This window comes from Phaethon aethereus, assembly GCF_964289735.1.
Source record: "Phaethon aethereus genome assembly, chromosome: 29".
Lineage (NCBI taxonomy): Eukaryota > Metazoa > Chordata > Aves > Phaethontiformes > Phaethontidae > Phaethon > Phaethon aethereus.
This window is the reverse complement of record NC_138605.1, coordinates 1744406-1762437: the sequence shown is the minus strand read 5'-3', so window position 1 is coordinate 1762437 and position 18032 is coordinate 1744406.

Genomic DNA, 18032 nt, shown 5'->3' with positions numbered 1-18032 from the left:
AACACCAAAGTGTCGCTGACACTTTGGTGGACTTACCAATTTATTTTGCCTCACTACAGTGCTTGTTGGGCAGGGACTTTCTTCCACCAGCAGTGTTGAAGGGCATGGTCTGAAGGGGTTGTCTAGTTCTTTGCAAACTGCTTTAAAAATAGTTGTGACTAAAATGCAGTCATTTCTGGAGAGGAATTCAGCAGCAGTTCTCAAACACTGGCTTTGTTGGACAGTTTTTTTGGATTGGGGTTTTCTCAGTGGAGTCTAAGAATAACTTCACTGTTTGAATGTGGAGGAGAAGTTTGTGGGAGGTGGATTGAACAGCCGGATTCCCGTTTGGAAAACGAGTAGGGTTAACATCCTTGCTCCTTGTTTCCTTAAAGCAAGAGATCATATTCACCCCCTGTGACATGAGTGGGGTAGTGACTGTTGCCAACTGTAATCGCTTTGTGGGCTGGAGAGTGCTGGAGTGCTTGTTTGCTCTTAGTGTTAAAAACAAACAAACAAAAAAGGAGTGGGTTCAGCTGGTGGAAGCAGCTAGTCAGCAATCACCCTGCAAGGTTTGTAATGATTACCTGCAGCTGGGGTAGTCTTTTCTCAGAGAGTGTTTTATTTCTCATCCTAGAAGTTAGTTGAGAAGGGAGAGACTATTTTAGTATCCTATAGGCCTTTGGAACTTTTCTAATGCAGCCATGAATTTCCTTAATTGCATGCCAATCCTTTGGTTATACCTCATAGTAGTATGTTAAACACTTCCTCTCCCTTTTGGCACCTGCCTGTCAATTAACTGTAGAAAATTATCATGTCCACCTTACTTACCACTTAGCCAAATTAGGTGTCTATTTATTTTAATCTTTCCGTGTAAATCAGTCCCTCCAGCTGCTTAACTGTGTTTTCCTGAATGCCTTCCAATTTGCCAATATCCTTCTGATACCGAATAGCTTGGAGTTGAACATGGGTTGCATCAGAGTGCTGGATTCCAAGACTTTCCCTCCTTGCTTTCTGTCTGCTCAGGTGATAGGAAGGAAAAGCTTTACACAAACTTTGTGAATATGTTAAACTTTCCACTTGGAATTTGTCTTCCACTCTAACTTAACTTTCCCCTGTCAAAGAGTATTTCTAACATTCATTTCTACTTATTCTTTCTCGTATTTCTGTTTACTCAGGATTCCTTATTTTCCAGTCTTCTCCAGCATTTCCCACCATATGTATTTAGTGCTCTGATTTTTTTTTTTTTCCCCCCCTGTGTGACCTACAAAGATGTCAGGTGAAAATGAACTTGCTCCTGAGCTTTGCTGAGTCCTGCTGTTAGATGCTCAGGCCATCTTGGCAGGTTGCAAGTGTTGTTACCCTTTTCAAGCTGGTTGATGGGACTGTTGCTAGTCTGAGTTAACTTGGAAGTGCCGTACAGTCCGTGTGGCATGACTGTGATGGTGATTGCATAGATATGCTGTGGAGGAAGATGACAAAAATAAAAGGATGTGGATTAAAAAAAAAAAATCAAACTTGTCATTAAGGTCTTTTCCCACCTCTTCTGAAACCCCTCGGAGCCCGGCTGGAGGAGACGCTGGCTGTGGAGGATGTTCTCAGGATGGCTGGAAGGGGGTTTGTGGACGTGGTGTGGGGCAAGCAGGAAATTTCCCTCACCCTTTTTAAAAGATGGGGAAGTTTGAGAGAGGAAGCGTGAGTGCATGGGTGTGAGAGGAAGAGGGGAAGGAACCGAATCCTCCTTCCATCCTCCTTGAACACACAGGACCCTGCTTGCAGGGTCCACCGGTTTCACCTGATGAGGCAGCCAGGAGGAACTGGAGCTCTTCTGAGGGTGTGCGGCGGGGATCAGGGCAACTAGGACACATCCTTGCCCAGAGCTGGTCGCTGCCTTTTTGTGGTGGAAACATTTTTAAAACAGCTTAGTAAAATACACTCAGCTTCTGGCAGGCCTCATGGTGCATGTGTTGTTTTTTGCAGCATGTGTTAGTGGAGGATCTCTGGGTTGGATTTTGGTTTGGACTCATTTTCTGCTGCATCGCATGTGATGGTTTTTCACGTTCTGTTGGGTTTTACTTATCCATGTGACTTTCTTGGAGCCGCCCCACCCCCCCCCCTTTTTTTTTTTTTGTTTTAAATGCTCCTAGCACCAAGAATTGAGGCCAGATTTCCAAAACCACTCTTCCCCCATTCACTTAGCACCCAACTATGATGCATTTTGAGAGGTCTTTCCAGTGCTGGGAGAAAATATTTTTTTCAGAGACCTTCAGGATTGGGGACCTGTTGCTTCCTGTAACTTCCCCCCCTATTTTAAGGTCATCTTGTTTCTTGGTTTTGGTTTCAAGGAATTTGTAATACAGTGGGTGAATGCTTAGTAGTGTAGGCTGAGCGGAGATGTAAGCAAGGGGACTAGGTTTCCCTGTGGAGCTAGAAGTGCTTTCTGTTTGGTGTAGAGGTGTGTAGGAAGCTGCCTATAGAGACTAAAACAAAAGCACATTTATAGCCTTGCTTCCTTTTGAATATAAAACTGAGGCTTTAATCAGCCGCGTAATGCTCAGCCTTCTCAGTATTTCTCACATATTTTTCTTTGACTGATGAATTCCTACATCAGGTCACTTGAAGTCCCCGATGAATCACTGTCTCTTCATTCTGCTCCTTCTCCCCTTCTTTGAATCGCTTTGCCCGGATCCAAAAAGTTAAGACTTACTGGCAGAAGTAGCAGGAGCAGGAGTTTGAGGCTGGCCAAGCTGTATCTGTGGCCTCAACCCTCCTCCATGTGAGGCAAGTAAGGTGTTAGACTGGGCCACGGAGAGCACGCGCGTTGGAGGACACCAGGATTTCCTCACTGAGAGCCCTTGGAGGTGGTGGCACCCGCAGAGGTTCCTCTCCAAGCTGCTGGCTGATGTTCACGAACTCGTGTTTGTTCTCCCTCTTTAGAGCTGATACTTACAAAGTGTTTTGCTGCAGTTAGTCTTGGCTTGTGGGAGTTTGGCTTAATTGCTTCTCTGAAGTTCGATTTCATAATCTTCCAAGAGCTTCTTGCCTTTTCTTTTTACTCCCCCCCACCTCCTCGATGTACCTGGTGGGGCACACGCTGATGCAGAAGTCGGCCTGCAGTAGCCTTTGTATAGCAGACGCTGTATTTTAATGCGTGCCAAAGTTTGACATTTGTTTTTGAAACATGAGAAATTTAGCGCCTTAACCAACTCCAACACAATGTGGTTTCACCGAGGCTAAACCTAATTTTAATGCTGGCTAATTATTTCACCGAGCGGGATTTTTGGCTTGCGCCTCTTTCCTCTAAGCTCTTCGCGTGCTTTGCTGGGGTGGTGGTGAGAGGCTGAGCTGGCCGGAGTGAATTTTCCTACCGCCGTGTGTGCCTTTCACTGCTGTACATAAGCAAGAGCTGCTGTCCCGCATCGAGACAAGCGCAGAGCCGGCGACAGCAGCCATTTATTGAAGTTTCCCGATGAAAGCAATGTATTTGGCTCACGGGGAGCAGCGCGGGGATTGCGAACGGTGCTGCCGCTCTCGTCGCAGGAGCGAGCCAGCCCACGGAGAGCCTGCAGCAGTCTGGAATGCCGCTCTGCTGTCCCACCCTTGTGCGAGAGAATAAAGTGGCTGTGGAGACGCGGTGCCAGCCGTTGCAAGCTGGTTCATGAATAAACAAAGCTCTGCCAGCTACAGACTGCGCTACCCACTGGGGGTATTTCTCTGTGCACGCTCTGCAGAGCTCTGAGCTCTCTTTGTGAGGCATGGCTACTGAAAAACCCTAGAACAGAAGCTGTACGAAGACATTTTCCTCCCCTTTTCCCCAAAAAGAGATGTTTGAACTCCTTTGGTATGAAATGCACGTTGTGCCAGGAGTTCAAAAGAGTGAAGCTGCAAAGTTCCCTGCCTTTTGGGGCCATGCTGCCACGCTTGCAGTGCTGCTGGTAGCAGAGCTCTTGCACAGCTTGCTTGGGGTTTTTTTGCTTATGGAGAACGTTTTCAGCCCTGGCTGGCAGAAACTGCATTCTGAATACCATTGTTACTATTTAAAATAATAATAATAATAAAAAAAAGCAGTCTTTCACAGACTTCAGTGTATTAAGGACTTGGCTAGATGTGGACTTGGCAGTGCTAGGGAATAAGCAATACCCGAAAGAGTGTATTTATACCTGTGTAATAACTGTACCAAGCTGTGCTATACCCTTTAACTGTTTCCAAAGTGAGTAAAGCAGACTTGGAGCAGAACATGGCTTTTGGGTTTTCTGCCAAAAAACTCTTGTTGGTGCTGAGTCTGCTGAGATGAAGGGAACAAATCTTCAAATCGCTAAGCAGATGATGCTTGCAATTATTTAAAATAACCGGTGTTTAAATTAGACTTGTTTCTAGAGGTACAGCTGGTTGTGTCCACGGCTGAAGATGCTGGAAGTCCTTAGAAGTTTTGAAAGTGAGGTTGAACTGCTGCTGGTGAAGTTAAAGTAGGTTGTGTGTGGGGAGGGAAAGCTTTGCCAATTCATCTCCTTTTGGTGAAATGTACAGTTTTCTTCTACCTCGTGCTGTTCTCGTTGCAGCGGGATGTGAAGGTAGGCTTGCCAGCCTTTCACGGGCCGTCCTTCCGCTGTTCCTGCGGTAGGAATATTCCCTTATTTTTTTTTTAGTGTTGGTAAAGTAGAGCCAGACAAGGAGCAGAGGGAGATGAGATCCAAAGGCAGATTGTCACCAGGGATGACAGCAGCTGGGTGCCAGGTCTCCTGGAATTAACAGTTGGGTCCCAAAAATGTGAAGGCAGAGACTTAGTTGAGCATCCTGCAGCGTGGGGTAGATTTACTATAGGAAAACGGGGCTGAGGAAGTTTATCTACAGCCTTAATCGGATTAGAAGTCTTTATATGGCAGTGTGCGCTGTTACAAACCTGGAGAGTTTATATAAGACCGAGCGTTGCTCATTGTCCAGATCCGTGCTCTGACCGAGCCATCTGCAAAGCGAACGTGACGAAACGTGACTTTTTTTGAACGTAATCCTGAGCATAGTGGCATGGTTTCAATGAGCAAGTACGTTTTCTGGTGGAGGTGGTGAGAAACTTCCCAAGGGATGCTCGCTGTGGATGTTTTTCATCTTTCTACCCCACGTTGCTTTCTTTTCCTTTGTTTTTTGGAAAGCTCTCTATTTTCAATGCATATAGAGCGCCCGTTTGTATGATCCACACTTAGGATGCTGTATCCTTCATCTACATAAGATTTCACATTTTGAATTATGTAAACTATATATAGGAAATCATTGCTTTGTTCACCGCTAAAACACAATCATTGCTAAGCTAGAATGCAGTTCTAGTTAAACAACTCACAGTAATGTACCAGATTTCTAGACATTGCTTATATTTGGAATATTTCTTGCTCCCCTCTGATTTTAGGGCTCGCATATCAAATAATGATGCTGTAAAATGTGTGTGCCTTTGAATGCTAAATAAATAAAAATGCCCACAGGTGATGTAAATAATAACAGGTGGGACAAAATATTTTTACTTTATGACCACACGTACATACAAGAGCATCGTGCCTTTCTGTCCCCTGTCCCGCTGGTGCTATTTCAGTTATTTTAATTCCTTGACAAGAGTTTTATCCATAGGTAGTTGCTTACATAAGGGGCTCTCCCATTCTTAATTCCGTGCAGCCTTGACTTTGAACTTGCTTTAAAACTATTCACATGCTATTGTGGGGAAAATATGTTCAAGCTTGACTTGGGCTCTTACATCCCGTTTTCAGCAGCTCTTTTTCTCACTTTCATTGAAACAAGGGCCCTTAAGCGGCAAAATAATTTCAGGAAATGGGACTGCAGTTTCTAGGTCACTTAGGCATTTCCTAGGTAAAAATAATGCATTCTCTAAGGCTTGTCATGGCTTTCTTATAATTATCTCTACTCGGTAAGAAACAGTGGGTCTCTTAGGTTTTTCCTCCCTTTCTTAAACTTGAATTATTTCTCTCTCCTGTAGTAGATCTCTTGCAATATGTTGTCCCTGCTGTGAAGAAGTATATAGCTGAAGATGTATCACCGCTAATGAAGAAGCGTGAGGCGACCCGAGAGCTGTAGTGCCAAGATCTGGAGGCTGCCTGCGTGCGTCTTGGAGTCTGCCTTTTAGAGCGTCTGTTTACTCAGTGTGCTGTCGTGCTACAAATTCGAGCCTGCTGGAAGCAACGCCAGAAAAGTTTCCTATTCGGTGATCTCTGCTTAGAGCCTCTTTTTCTGCGGGCTGCAAGGGTTCACTTGATTGTGGCGTGAAGGAGGAAAGGAAAACTTTGCTTGAGGTTGTGGGGAAGGTTTGTGCCGTGTCGCTTTGGTTAGCGTTGGATACAGGTGAGCTCTCGCCTGTTGTCACTCTGAGTTCATGGTTAGGTTGTTACCTTGATCCTGGTGACAGATGTACCTCTGGGTCGAGCCAAAGACACAGGATCTGCTCTGATCTCGGAAGTGGCAGCAACGGTGGGAATTAGAAGTGGAGGCTTGTCTGACTGCAGCGGAGAGGTTCAGGGACTTCCATGTAGTTCTGCCCATTTTGGAGGAGGTCCTGGAGCAACCAGATAAACCACGGCTGGGGCCTTGCTGCTTGTTGCAGTGTGAGGCTGGATGCTGTATTTGATGGGAGCTGGTGGGGTGCTCCCATCAAATTCCCTACCTGGGTGCTGCCAGTGAGTCCTGGCACTGTCAGGGTCTTGCAGTTTGGTCTCTCCCTTGTGTTTTAGTGCAGATACCTTAAGGACATCCTGCAGAGTCTATCTTTTCTCCAGAAACTAGCAGGGGAAGCACAGCTTTGGCATATGAGTAATTGGATGATGATTTAGAGGTGGTCTTTCTCCATCTTCTTGCCTGGGGAAGTTGCTGACTTGCTGGTTTATGTTGGATTTTGTCTCATGTTCATCAAAGGCTTCAAAAATCTTTGGACAGATGCCTTTTCCTATTAGAAATCTAACACTTGGCACCTAACTACAGAAACCTTGCCTGCGTTAAAGCATGTTTTGCCAAGCTACGGCTGCTTCGGTGATGTTTGGCAGGGATTAGTTAAAGTTGGTATTTGAAGAGCAGCAGCTACTTCTTTCTCAGGAATCTGACCGTGAAGGGAGAAGTAGGAGGACGCATGCTGTTAGTGCGATGAAATCGGACCTCCCTGCACCTCGAAAACACCGAACCCAAGAAGTGCTCGCAAGGCATCTGCAGACCGGTGTCCTTCAGCTCAATGGTAGAGAGCAGAAGGACCTCCTGAAGACAGTTCCAGATCACTCAAGCTTCTTGAGGGTGTTCTCACTTGCTTTTTTTTCACCTCTGTGTTCTGTGTAGATTTAAAAAACCCAGTATCTTTCCCTTTATGCTGCCCGTGACGTACGGGCAGCCCCGTGGCTCGGCTGGAGACCAGCCATGCCAAGATGACACAAGACTTTCTCTAACACCTTGCTCTGAAGTTGGAGGCCAGGCCAGATCTGATCTGGAGGCTAGCCAGTGTGAGGAGGCTCTTGGACAATGGAGCTTCTATAATGGTTTTTATCCTGCCAGACCCTAATGTGGAGGCAACGTTAGCAAATGACACTTTTTGTTATGGTAACGGTAAACTCCTTACTGTTTATAAGAGGGTAATAAACAGTGTAAGTTGTGTAGTTGGGAGGACTGGTGGAAGCTGTGCTGGGAGAAGCCTTCTGGCTGGCTGGAGCTCTCAGCCGAAGGGGTTTGTTGCTCTAACTGCAGGGGAGAAATTTTTCTGGTCTCGGCTAAGTCTCTCATGGCTGCTGCTGTGCTGTTTTGGGGCCCCTGTTATTCCTTTTGCTGGAGTTTGTTTTACGTTTGACAGGAGGCTGACAATGCCTCCCTATCCCATCGCTCACGTACTGAGAGGAGGAGAGCAACTCTTGTTCGTGGCTGTTGCTTCATGCGAGGTTTGACCCTTTTCCCGAAGCACAGGGAAATACTCTTTGCAGCCGGGCTGTTAATTTGCTCCTGCGTGAGCTGAGGAGAGCTGCTTTTTGAGTCACTTTAGGGCCAATGTCATGCCTGGAAGGAAAGGTCATTCTGATAGCAGCGACTGCAGCTCATAGAGGTGGTGAAGCTCCAAGGCTGTTTTAAGGCTCTTGCAAATGAAAACCATCTTTGATGCTATCAAGGCAATAGTGCCCCAACTATTTAGGGATGCTCTTGTGGACAGGGGATCCTCCACAAGCTTGAGAGCAGTGCCGAACACTCAGAAAGGTACAGTCAGGTGGTAAGTAGTTGGACTTTGCTTTCACCCTGTGCTGTAGGTTAACTCGTAACGACTTGTTAAATACTGTATGTCTGTTGCAGATTTACTTCAAGTGAGTTCCTTGCCAATATTCCAGTTTATACAGTTGGGTTTGCTTTATCAAGCTTATAAAGCATAAGGGTGTTATGCCTCTAAAGCAGATTTTATAGCTTCGGCTTTTGGCCTTCTTTCCCAGATGACAATTTTAAGCTCTCTTTGTAGCTTTTTGGTTACAAAGCAAACATTCTCACTCCTTCCTTCACACCCCGAAATAACTTTGAAGTCAAAGCCTAGGACTAACAGCAGCCTGCGCGTTTTCACTAAGCTTGGTGGTGGCCTCTCCCTGTAGAACTTAAAATCTTTTGCAATGTCTTTGGGTGTGTAATAGCTGGTGATAAATAGTCAAACAGAGATCTGGGCACCCAAAGGTGCAGAACAAGCTCTGTTCCTAAGTCCCTGCAGGCACCTAATTTAGTTTGAGAGTCAGCAGTCATTCACCAGTGGAAATTAGGTGCCAAATTGACTTTACAAAGCACCTAAAAGCCGTTTGGGCACCTAGCCCTTTGTCTTGTGGAGCTAACCCTGCAACAAGAAAGCAGAAATGTTAAAGTGGCTTGTTTCCCTGTGTTTTTTGTTTGTTTTGTTTTTTTTTTTTAAGGAAGAACTTCACCTATTTGTTTTTACCCCACTTTACAATGGAGTGTGGTGCTCCAAATCCTCATCGCAATGTTGTAACTTAATCCAGGGTAGCATGGGGAATGTGGACGCTAAACCCCAGCCAAGTGCTGTGGAAGTACTGGGTTCCCCTCCATGCATTTTCTGGGTGCTGCTGCCTCTGTAACCCTGCTGATCCCAACCTATTCAGAGCACTGTGTGCTGAATCTTCATTTCGATGGTCAGGAAGCTTGAGGCAGAGGGCTGTTAATGGCTGCACTTAGGAAAATAATAAAGAGCCTTTCCTGGAACGGTCTCAAAGCAACATGTTTCCTTCCTTGCATTTTAGTGGGAAATCTCTTACTATTTTTGAGAGCTTGGGGCAGTGCCTTATACTTCCTTCGCTTTTGGCTAGCTAAGTAGAAATGGCCATCTCAGTCTGACTTACTTTCCCTCGTACTTACCAAAAAGCAGTTTGCCTTTTGATTGCAACCAACCTCTCTTCCAGTTCCAGCTCCCAGTGGCAATTACAGATTCTGTCTCGAGTCTGCCTGCAATCTTGTATATTCTCCTGTAGTAAGATGTATGCTACAGCACAGATTCTGTGCAGCCATCTATAATAATCTAGTTTATTGTGGTTTTATCTCTTCTTCCCAGTAGCAGTGTACTGCCTGTCCTTGGGGCTTGGTCTAGTGTCTTGAGCGCTATTTGTGTTTGAATAGGCTTGTTTGTATCGCGGCTCTGGTTGTTAATGCTCTTGGCATGGCTCCCAGGTCTCAACAAAGTTACCCAAATTGATCTGGGATGGCCTTGCGACTCATTAGTCTCTGAGAATTAATCCCACGTAGCTCAGTCTCATAAAAAGTTAACTCCTAGCTCTGTTTTACCTTTTATGTTAAACTAGCATGCCAAAAGTGGAAGAGCAGCGAGGAGCACAGTGACTTGATCAAGGAGAAAACAAGCTTTGCCTGCTGTAGGTGTGGTAGTACCCAGGCTGTACCTCACAATAATCCCAAGTGACGAAGCCTTCTGTGGGAAGACTTTCTCTTTTTTTGGGAAACGTGGGGATTGTTATAAGAACATCGTTTCTGATCCAGTTCTGCCTTTGCTCCTGCTGTCAGCTAAGTACTGTAATTTTCCTACAAAAGCCACAGCCCTCCTTGGGTCCTCCACCCTTCTTGAAAACTCTTTGCCCTATTTAATAGCCCAGGACAATTGCAAACAGGTTTTCTGTATTGCCTGTTGGTAAGAAAGACATCTTACCTTTAGCTGCACCTTTGCTTGGACTTGTTCCTGCACGCCTGAGGCTGGTGTCTGTAATGGGTTTTACATCTGACTGTGATGGGTACTTTTTCATTTTGGAGAGTAAACCAGTTACGATCTCTGTGCCAGTACGTGTCCTGCAGTGATACAGGATGGGGAACGTGCACTCAACCATCTGGGTAACCTCGTTTTGCTTGCAGATAGCATCGCCCCTCTCGGATGAACTCCCTCATCCTAGAGCCCCTGGTAAGAGCCTTTTTGGGGCACTGGGTGCCGCAGTCGCCGATGTGTCGGCACTGATCCAGACACCAAGGCACCAATGCAGTTATCCTGTGTGATTTGTCTGCTTTTCCTCGCCACCTTGCCTTCCATCGTTGCCGTAACTCTTGGCAGACGTGCAAAACTGATGCTGAAATTCCCTGAATTGTCCCTTTTTGCGGTGCAGCGCTCAAGCGATTGTTCGTTCTTTTGGAGGCTGCAAATCTGAGGGGTAAGAGAGCGTGATGGGAGACTGAAGCCTTTTGCTGGAATCTGAAAAATAACCATAGATAAACTCATGCACAGACAGACTATAGAGCAAGGGAGGCTTGATCGTACCTGCAGGCGTTTGTTCATCTCTTGGAAACTAACAGCCCTTTTGTTTCTGCACCGCACCTTTCACTGACAGTCTGAACTTACAGTCAGTTCCCTGGGTACGGCCTTTCTCTTGTTGTCCTCATCTCTAGCAATTTACTTTTTTCTAACTCATTTTGCAGCTCATTCTTTGGTCACGTCTTCCTAGGCGAGTAAATCTTAGCAGAGGGAGACTTCTGTCAGCAAAGCGTGCAGTTTGCTTTTGTTTTCCGTTCTACTTTAAGCCTATTTTTAGGAGCTTGCTCTGCAGCTCTTTTGGTTTTGTTTCATAGCTGGTGCAACCTCTAGCTTTAATTTTGTGGTCATATTAATGTAAAGTTTATCCTTATGATTTATGGGAATAAACCATAACTGTGCTTGTACTGCTGTACTAGTAAGTGCGTTTGTGCTGGAGAGGGGAGCTGTGCTGGCAAACTTGAAGCAGAACAGTTTTTGTGTAACGCCCAAGTGTTCATTTGGATCTGAAGTATTTCAGCTTGTCTTGCAAGGCACAGATGCAAGAGTGTTGGGCACAAGCATTCCTGCAATAACAATAGTCACATGCAAGTACAACAATAGAGCCTTATTTTTAGAGCGTTTTCATACCAACTCTATCCCCCAACGTTCAGCAGAGTTAATGACCTGGGAGTTTATTCCATCTTAACACTGAGGTTTAAGGAAGAAAGGTTTTTTCTGATGGGCATTTGAGGTGATTCAGAAAAAAACGCTTTCCAGTTGGTGGGAGCTATGAAGGTCCCAGTGTTGGGCGCAGGAGATGTCAGGCCACCGTTGGAGGCAGCTGGACCCAGCAATATCCTTGGAGGGGAAGGGGATGAGGGGCCCGTTGCTCGTGACTTTCACAGACCAGAAGAGGCATGACTCAGATTTACAAATCTTGGCTTGCGACTGCTTCCAGACCTCAGCTACTTGTCAGTGATTCAGCTGGAACAGGTCCGTGAAAGCTTCACGAACACAAACACCCACGCCGCTTGTACCTGGATCCTGACGTGTATTAGGGCAATCGAGCGTACTTACCGCGAGGGTGTGGGATATTTGTGGTAACGTGTGCTTGTGAAAGCGTGGCTGTGGGTAACTATACTGAAGACAACAAAGAGTCTTGACTGTGGCCCTTTCTGTGGCATCAGGCTAATGCTGCCAAGCAAAACCATGACTTGTCCTGTGGCTACAGGCATACCTTGGAAACTCTTTTCCTCTGTAAAGCTAAAATAGTGCATTTGAAAGGATATAGAGCATCTTGGTTGAAAGGATCCATAAATGCCAAATGTGCTTTTGAAAACGTGTATCCTGCTTCTCATGTCTCTTCCTAAACTGTTTCCAAATTGAAGTTTTTAAAATGGGTTCCATGAGGTGCCAACATGCGTCCTGGGGGAAATCCTTTTCAGGAAGGCTGGTCTTTCATTGCCGTTGTTGATGCATGTAATATGTCTAATTCCTTTTAAGGGAGTTAAAATATTACCCCTAGGTGTCTGTCTAGACTAGGATAACGGGCTTAGTTTTTTCTTAATGGGTTAGTTAACATGCTTTGGGACCACTTCAGTTTATGGACTGATATACCAGCGGGAAAGTAGCATATGGGCTGACTTTAATATCTGCAGGAAGAATTAAACTTTTAAATAAGTGGAAATTTTGATTATTGAGGTAAGCAAAACCAGCTTATTCCCCAGACCACTGTCCCAGTCAAGTTCATCATAAATAGAGGATCTGATGGGCAGCTCAGTTTATTTGGATGGGAAGGGGACCTTTCACTGGTTACCTGCAGCCTTTTCCCCTCCAGCTCCTGCAAGTACCAAGAGCCTGTTTAGATGTGTAAAATACATATTTTACTTTTAAAGATGACAGCATCATCCTGTTTATATCTGAACCTGGGCATCACTTTTAACCTCTCTAGAACTTCACACCTAGATTGTGGTTCATTGCCAAGTTTGAAATTATACCTTTTTCTAGTGTTTAACGTACCTGCCAGCTAATGCCGTTATCCAGGGGAGCAGTAGGGAATCGGGATGAGTAAAAGTGTATGTGTGCATGGATGTTGGTGAGGGAAAAGGGATGATTGAGAAATTCAATGGTAATAGTGGGAAAAGGCAGAACTTTACTATTAGACTGGGCAGAACTGCATGCAAGAGAAGGAGGGCCTGAGCTGGGGGAAATGAGCCGTCTACTGGAAAGACTCTCAAGTAGAAGGTCCTGGACTGGACCCCTTTCCTGCTTCCCATCCCAGCAGTTCATTTGCACTCTCTTTTTTTTTTTTCCTGGTGGACTTCTGTGGAAAGTCATAAGAAAGAATAATAGCAAAGCAACTTCTGAAGCACCCACTTGGAAAGTATGTGGAACTTTACATCCCTAAAGTGGTGGTAGTGGGGGGTTTGTGAATCTCCTCCAAATTACAATATGCTTTGTCGTCCCAAAATTGGGGAAGGCTTGTCCAGCTCTGACTGTGGCCTTACACAGCTCTTTGGGAAGACCCTTCCCTTCTCCTTCCATCGTGTAGAAGAAGGCACAGCGCACATCGCGGCGTGTAATCTCTTGCTGTGCTGGCACTGGTGCCGCAGGCAAAAAAACTCTTCACTTCCATCTGTCTGCCTTCCCTTTGCAGGGGTTTGCCTAGATTAGGGATCCTCACGGCTACCTTTGATTACAGTTGATCCTGTCTACACCAGGCACTGCAAACGGGTTAGTTAAAGCATAGTTCTAAGTATATTTGATCTAAGGTAATAGGATATATTCTGAAACGTGGAGAAGACCTACTTTTGTTATGTTTAAACTTTGAGAGGACGAAAAAGTGGTAAGTGATCTCCTCTTCAGTGCAGCTGTATCAAAGCCTGTAGCTCTCCTAATGTTTGTTACAGGGGCGAATTGCCACCTTCTTCATTGCCGAGAGCAAGCTCTTGTGCCCAAGTTCAGCCCATGATTGATTTTTTCATTTATGAGCCTCCATGGTTCTAAGGGGATTTTGTATGGTTTGAGTTCTGCAGGTGCTAATTTGATATTTTGATTTGTTTGAGGGGTTTTCTTTTTTTAATTCTGTTGACTCTTCACAAGGGAATTCTTCCAGCAAGTTTCAGGTGGGTCTGCTGACTGAATTATTTATTAAGCAATCTGCAGCATGCTTGGTGTATTGCACACAAAATTGATGTGGCGTCTGCACCACCATGTTCTCTCTCTTGACTCAAATTTTCCAAAGCCTCAAAATAAAGTAGATTGTCTTCAATTCTTTCTTCATCAGACCAATAATCATCTCCAAAACAATGTCTTGTAGTTCTGAACTTAATAGAAGCCCTCTGCTATCAGTAAGGCGTCAGGCTGCTCAAAATGCTCTCTCGTTAATGGACATTTAAAACATGCTGCCTCTTTTTAATGGGGCCTATTGCGATAGGACAAGGGGTAATGGTTTTAAACTAAAAGTGGGTAGATTTAGACTAGATATCAGGAAGAAATTTTTGGCAATGAGGGTGATGAAGCACTGGCCCAGGTTGCCTGGAGAGGTGGTAGATGCCCCATCCCTGGAAACATCCCAGATTAGGTTGGTCGGGGCTCTGAGCAACCTGGTCGAGTTGAAGATGTCCCTGCTCGTGGCAGGGAGGTTGGACTAGACCTTTAAAGGTCCCTTCAAACCCAAACCATTCTGTGATTCTATGATTCTGTAGCACACACAGCAAAATACTTAACTTTATTGCACATCAGCTGTGACTTGGTTACTTTTTTCCTTTAAAAACACATGCGATCCCTCCCAGTTGAGGACCTGAACTGAGAAAAGGCTTTGCACACAAGTTCCATGTGGAATCAAAACTTTAAATATCTTCATATCCTACAAATGCAATTCAGGCAACAGTTGAATAAGCGGAGCCTACCTGGGCGTGCATTTAATCTCTAGAGGGTTCGTTTTTTCTAGCTGCAAAGCAATCGTAAGTGGGTTGCCCAAGATCACAGCACAAGGCAGTGACAGAACTGGGAACAGGACTTGTGTGAACGTTGCCCTGGGGTTCTGCCTCACTTTATTTGCAGAAGAGCCCCTCGTCTCTCAGATGCTATCACAACACGTGCCTCCTGTGTCAGCTCAGTGTCAGGTCGATGTCAGCCCAGCATCCTGGCATGCACTGAACCACTCCACGTTTATCTTCCTGCTTCTGGCATGGAGAGACGATGTCCCCCACAAATCAAGAATGAGATTAACTTCAGGAAAAAGTCATCATTGCTCTGTCAGCGCTGACACTTTAGGATAAGCAGCGCTGGAGAAATGGCAAAGTGTGGCCCTGGCTACACTCGTCTGGCTTTGCAAACGTCCCGTGAGATGCTGCAGTTGCTTTGGTGAGGAGTTAAAGTTGCGGGTGAAGGTGGGAATGAGATCCACTACAGAGCAGATGCACTCTTGGATGCAAAGCTCATGTTTATTCTGTTTTTCTGCATGCTGTGCATGCTCTGGAGGAGTTGCTCCCGTTGAGAGCGCTGCTTTATACAAGCTAGTCTTCAGAAAATGTGTACTCTTTAATACCCTGTGCAAACTCCAAGGGGTGCCTGATTATCAGCACAACAGATACTCGAGACTGCTGCAAAGTGTGGTTTTGGGTTTATTTCTTACTACAGCCAGCCTAGAGGTTATTTGCATGAGTTAATAAGACGAGAGAGAGAAAAACACATACAGACTTGGGGAGCACAGCCTCTTTTGGTTGAAAATGTCGTTTCTGTTTTCTGTGAGACGGCAGCTGCTTGTCAGGTCTGTGCTGACAGAACTTTGAAGAACGCTTCAGTAATCTGTCTGCATTTCTTTGCTTCCCCTTGCTGTTTCCAACATGCTAAAAATCATCAAAACAGTGAAATACTGTCCCGCGGCTGCAGGAAGAGGAATGAGAATGTGTTCCCAGTATCCAATCATCTGCTTATTCTGCCTGTTCTTAAGAATAGAATTTATTGAAGCAATTTATCCTGACTAAATGTGATATAAATCTGAGCACATGTATGTACATACCAGTCATATTCTGTAGTGAATGAGCAGCTAAATCTTTCTTTAAAGAATGAGTGAATCCTCCTGACACTTTGCAAGATCAAGTAAACTGGGGTTTTTGCAGTGTGTTGGACCTGATATTTTTTTTTTTTAATAGAGCTGCTTGTTATGCTATCAGAAGTAGCTGGCAGACAGCCTGAAATGCCATTGGGTTTTTGTTTTGTTTTCCTGCTCTTCGTTTCAGTTAGTGTTATCAAAGCCCCGGGAGTGACAGCTGATCCATTTCTTTAATTTCTCAAATGGCTTTTATATGCATCGGAAGCATAAATATGAGGTAGAGGGACCCTGAAGTTCTTCATTTTGGCGAAGGTAGCAGGCTGCTTAAGTGACAGCGGTAAGGACAGATCTCTGACCTGTGTTAATTAAAAAAGCATAGGGTTGGCTGCCCTGTGAAATACAGCAGTCTCCCTCCATCATAATTATGCTGCATGTTTAACAATAAGATTTGTTTGTTGATGGAATAAACACATCCCCAACCTCATCCCACGCAAGCGAGTTTAAATGCATGAGGGTGACTTAAACAGTCTGCAAACACTTCCAGCACCAGCCTGACTTTGACAGAAGGGGCGTTACATCTAGCCTTTAAAGTTTTGCGACTTTGCTGCTGTCTCAGTACCATAGCTCTTAACTTGGAGCTGCTTACTCACTTGACAGTTGGAGAATGCAAGTGCTGGACTGGCACAGGACTTCTGATTTTTGTGGTTACCTTGAGAACAGAGTGTAAAAACTGATGCTCCAGGCTCCCTTTGTAGACCAGTTCATCAGCATACCTGGCTGTGAGGACTCCTTGAGGAGCTTTTGGGCTCTTGTATGGCCACGTGCTTAGCTTGCCAGCTCGAAGTATGGTCATTCCTGGTGCTATTTGCATTGTCAAATTGCCATTCAAACACAAACCCGTGAGCCCCTGCGAGTGCAAACTTGTGCCCCTCACTTTGTCGGCTGATAACCAATTTGTCAAGTCCTGTACAAATCATTGACTAAATAGAGATTAAGAAATCTGGAACTAATGACTCTTGCGTCTACCTTCACCTTGATGGACAACAGTGACTGCAGCTCCCAGGAGCCTTGGGCGTGCTGAGAGCTGTGGGACAGATCCTTGTCTCTTACAGGCAAGGAAGACAAGACCAAAGAAAGACTGTTGGGATGGGAAAAATCAAGGTCCAGGCTGCCCAAGACAGCAATTGTTGACTTTTATTTGGTCTGTATCCTGGTACCATAGTGTTACCTGCCACCATATTGCACAGGTGATGGTAAAATAACTCTAGCAGTCATTGAGTTGGTTTCCTTTGTGTCTGATCTGATTTGTCTTGTTATTTTCTTACAGAAAGAGTAGTAATTAGGCTGCCCTCTGCTAGGAGTGCATGATGAAGGACTAAGCATTGTCTTGACTCCTTCAGAGCTGGAGCTTTTTGTGCAGCTAACTGGAAGGTTCAGGTGCGATATTTTTGGACCTCAAGTGCAAGTGATAAAATGTGTTTAATCAGTTTAGTGCTTCTCTCTGCAGTGTCAGGGAGTTGATCTGAGCAGTGGTTTGGTATTACAAGAAGGTTTAACCTTTTCATCCCTCCTTGCTAGAGGCTGCTTTTTCATGTTAAAACTTACTGAGGAAACCTGGGCTTCTCTGTGCCTTCAGAGCAGGTCGTGACAGCGGCTTGTATGTCCGTTGTTAGGATGCAGTCACTACTTCAGGGCCAGAAGGAGATTTCTCTTGGAGGAGGATCAGTTGGCCGTTGGATGGAGGCGAGGTCCCCGTTTGTTTGGCAGGCAAGGGCAACAGGTCAGTATTTTGGCTTCTCGAGCTCCCAGTTTGGAGCTTTGGTGGAAGTTCAGAAGGATGCTACGAAGAGTCCTATCTTTTTAACGTGTCCTCATTCAGACTTATCTTGCTGTCATCTGCACCCATGTTGCCTCAAGGCTAGCCTTCGCCAGGGTTTAGTCTTCCTGGTGAAGATACAGAGCTGCTGTTGTCTCCTGCCACAGCACCCTCCAGTTCTGCAAGCCCCATGTCGCTTCTGTGGGCTTTTCTGGGGGGCTGCTGTGGTGGGTGGATGTTCCTGGCCATCTTTATTGCTTTTATTATTACGCTTGTCCTATGCTGGGGAGCGTTTTGGCTGCTTGCCCGTTACTTGTGAGAAGGCTATCTGTCCTTTGTGAGTTCCTGTTTGCATAGGCCCTGGAGTTTTGCTTAATAAATCCAAACATAGTCTAGTGTTGTGGACATCTCTCCCCTTTTTGTGAGTGAAGAACTATTAGCTA